This window comes from Octopus bimaculoides, chromosome 3, assembly GCF_046866305.1.
Source record: "Octopus bimaculoides isolate indiv1 chromosome 3, ASM4686630v1, whole genome shotgun sequence".
In the NCBI taxonomy this organism is placed as follows: Eukaryota; Metazoa; Mollusca; class Cephalopoda; order Octopoda; family Octopodidae; genus Octopus; species Octopus bimaculoides.
In genome coordinates, this window is record NC_142930.1 from 61444368 (window position 1) to 61448487 (window position 4120).

General features: G+C 31.2%; 1 long non-coding RNA gene across 1 annotated transcript in view; it reads left to right on the forward strand.

Annotated features, from left to right (window-relative positions):
* LOC149136550 (uncharacterized) overlaps positions 1-3792 on the forward strand; it is a 26215-nt gene extending 22423 nt beyond the window's left edge. The window contains exon 3 of the long non-coding RNA XR_016240911.1: positions 2356-3792. This is a non-coding gene — a long non-coding RNA (uncharacterized LOC149136550). The remainder of the gene's footprint in view (positions 1-2355) is intronic.
* Positions 3793-4120: the final 328 nt, after the last annotated feature.

A 4120-nucleotide genomic window follows, 5' to 3' on the forward strand; every position in this document is an offset into this window, starting at 1 on the left:
GCAGTCATATATATATGTATATATATATATATATATATATATAATATTAGGGACAAAATCCAAAATTACAGGTAAAAACTCAATTAAAAACGAACATTTATTAACAGAGGATATAGAAAATACAGGCACTCCCCATACACACATGCACTTACAAAACATAGACGCACATTGAGGGATACGCATGCGTAGACACATACAGTAGGAATACAAAATACAAAATGGCTGATAGTTAGCAAGGTGGGACACACATAAGAAAGAAGAAAGCAAAGGACCACTGATGAGGTCACAGAAGTGTGACGAAAGAACTCTGGCTGAAATAGGATTAATGTAATGTAATATAAAGCTGAAGCAAATTAACACCAAATATACAGTGCGTGTGTTTTTATTGGCTAAACTGGCAATATGACCATCCCCAAGTACAACAACATATAAATATATAGTTTTAGAGAAAAGAACCAAGGTTCATAAACTCATCGATGAAAATCCACAGTCACATATATAAAAATTAATAATTAAAAGCACAATAAATGAGTATAATATAATACAAAGTAAATATCATAAGATAAAGATAATAAAATGTCTACACGTGTTTCATAACTAAGTTTCAAATAGAAAGGAAATTTAAATTGATTAAAATCAATTAAAATTATCGAAAATAAATTCTATTCAAAAATACAGCTAATCGTCAGGTCTAAATACAACAATAATAATAATAAATAAATAAATGTATACATCAACCAACAATAAGTACCAAATGAATTTATATTAAATACTTATTTTATAAAGATAGAAAAATATTATTAAAAATATCAAAATAATAAACATTCCATAATCATCCCTACATCCATTATAATATATGCTAACATGTATATTATATACAAAAACCAGCTTACATAAATTATTATCGTTTTAAATACAATTTGAACGAAGTTTAAGGTTAAAATAATAATAAAGATAATATTAGTACATATTTAACCGGTGTAATAGTTAAAGCCAGACTATTTAAGACTAAAAACGTTTATTTAATTATCATTAAAAATCAATTGAATAATAGAAAAATACAAGAATACTTATTTCTACAAACGTAGAAATAAAAATAAAAATATGAATGAAAAAATTTTGAATGAAAATATTAAGAATGAAAAAAATTATTATGAATGAAAGATTAAACTTTATATAGCCTAAGTTTTAATAAAAAAAAACCTTTAACGATATTATAAATAATAAAGACTAATTATTAATGAAAAATAATCGAAAATATTTCAACCCTATTTAAATCGAAGTCTTATATTATGTTGAAATGATACTCTAACTTTTAAATAATTTAGTGTTAAATAAGTTATCTATTAAAAATAATCTTTAAAAATACCAAATGAATAATATAAAAAGCAAGAATACATATTATTTTCAAATAGTAGAAAATCGTTTAGCAAAGTAAAAACAGAACTTATCCATATTTTTTCGTAACCACTGGGCCATTGCGCCGCCACCATGATTGACAATAATCCCTCCAAATCAATCAGGTCCATTGCCAGGGTCATAGGAGGCAGGTAGTGCATGAAGATATCTAGTATTCCTCATACAAAATGAGAAAGAGCCAATTTTTATCCCAAGTGTTAGGAAATTGTAAATTATAATGTTTAGTTAAGCAGGTAAACAGTTTTTCATGCTGTACTGTAAGGTAAGGATGAAGTCCATTGTCAAAATGGGGGAAGCTAGGTGTTATTAGACAACGCTGTGAAACCATAGCAAATTGGCTAGACTCTGGCAAACCTTTATAAGCAGAGATAATTGTACCACCACCCCCCCAGTTTTTTTTGTGAGACAAAGTTTTTCAATTGGATTCTGGAAGCTATGATTGCCTGTTTAGTTTATGCACTTTGTGTTAAGCTTTTATGGATTTATTTTATGCTCCAGGAATTCGCCAGAACTTTTGTCAAATTTAAAATAATTTCTATGTCACATCTGGGTGAGTACAAAAAATTTCTTAAGTCGTGTTATGTTATAATATTTATGTGAATTTCGAACCCTGTATTTGTGGCAGGTTGTGTAGTAATTTTGCTAGCTATTTTCTGTTAAGATAAATGTTAAAATTTGTATAAATAGCTAAAGGGTGTATGAATTTAAAATTTTCATGTAGCAATTTTAGTATTAGACAACTAACTGTAAATTTTATCTATTGGTTACTCAGCATGCTTGTATGAAGCAGTTTTGTGTGAATTTAAAGCAAACTAGATTTTTTGTTTGACTATTTAATTTTTTAACTATAATTATTGATGCAGTCTGGCAGCCGTTTTGTGTCATGAACTTTTAAGTTTAAATGGTTGCTTTGACATTAGATTTATCTATATTTAGGTCCAAGGTTCGAAACCCAAGGCTGAACACCAAATTGATAGAAGACAGATTTTATGACATTCCAAGGTTCGAAATCCACTGTTTGAATTCCACTGTTTGAAATCCACTGTTCGAAATCCACGGTTCAAAAACCGAATTTGTACTAATATGAAAATCCAGATTTTATGCAATCCAAATTTTTGGAAAGCATATCATTGAAAAACCAAATTTTTGAGGCCAGGTTTTGTGTGAGGCCAATTTTGGTGAAACCAAAAACTGGGATTCAGAGTCTGAATTCTGAACTGTATATATATATATATATGTTACCTTTGTAAATATTTTGAGTGCACATCTGGTGTAGCATTTGCTTTTTGTTCGTATATATATTCGTTTGTATGTAAACTGATTTTTATGCTGAGTATTGTTAATATTTTAGAAAAATTTCATGGTGTGTTGTTGTTTTGGGTTCACCCTATCCTCATTGATTCTGTAAATTCTGGTTATGGCCACCAGGTCATAACACAAGCCATCAAAGACAAGAAGAAAGACTGCACTACAAAGCTTTTGAACGAACTCAAGCATCACCTCCAACCTAACATGCTTTGGTTTTTCTCAGATGAGAAAAATTTCTGCCAGGATCAGATGTGAACACGCAGAACAACCAATGCCTTGTTGTGTCCCAAAAACATGTACCAAGAGTGATAAAAATCAAACATCCAGTCAACATCATGGTGTTTGGAGTGATCACTAGTGATGGCGATGTTATGCCTCCATTCATCTTCCCACATGACCTCAGACAACACAGAGGCCTACATCAAGTGCCTGGAAGAGGTAGTACAGCCCTTGGTCAAGAGGGTGGCTGCTGGAAGACCCTATGTCTGGCAACAGGACTCTGCATTATGCCACACAAACAGGAGAACCCAGTCATGGCTGTCAGACCCAATCATTTCTGTAACCACATCACCTCTAACATCTGGCCACCTAACTCCCCAGACTTCAACCTCCTTGATTATTATGTGTGGGTTGCAGTTGAGCGAGAGACCAACAAAACTCCTTGTTACACCAAAGATGACGTGAAGGCAAGTATTATGACAGCATTCGCCAACTTAAACAAGGAAACCATCCAAAAGAGTTGCAGGAGATTCCCAAATCGTCTGGAGGCCATGGCGATTTTATTGAATAAATTTACTCTTTATTATTTCAAGATATTTTCACGTACTTTTGATAGTTATATCTGTTTAAATGAAATGTCAGTGTTATTTTCATTTTTACATAATTTAGAATATATATATATATATCTGATCGACTTCTTTCAGTTTCCATATATCAAATCCAATCACAGAACTTTGATCAGCTGGAGATATAGTAAAGACACTTGTCCAAGGTGCCACACAATGGGACTAAACCAAATCCCTGTTATTGGGAAATAAGTCTCTGAACCACTCAGCCATGCTTGCATCGAATTACCATTTATTACAAATAATGTTACCTCTAAGTAATAAATTGTTATTGTAATTTCATTTAGTTGTTATTTCATTGTCCCTCTTCATTATAAAGATGAAATCCAAACGAGTTTAATGCATTTATGAAAAGCTAAGCCAAGATTTCTCAATTAAGTTGGTCATCATGGCATCTTGGAGTACTACTGATAGTATTAGGAGAACTAAGGGATAAGCAGATATACAACACTAATCCATAGGTGATTTGTAATATCCAATTAAAAAACAAAAAACTTTTTTAAGCTTTTGGAAAATAATTTTAACGCTGCAATCCATTAAAGTTAATA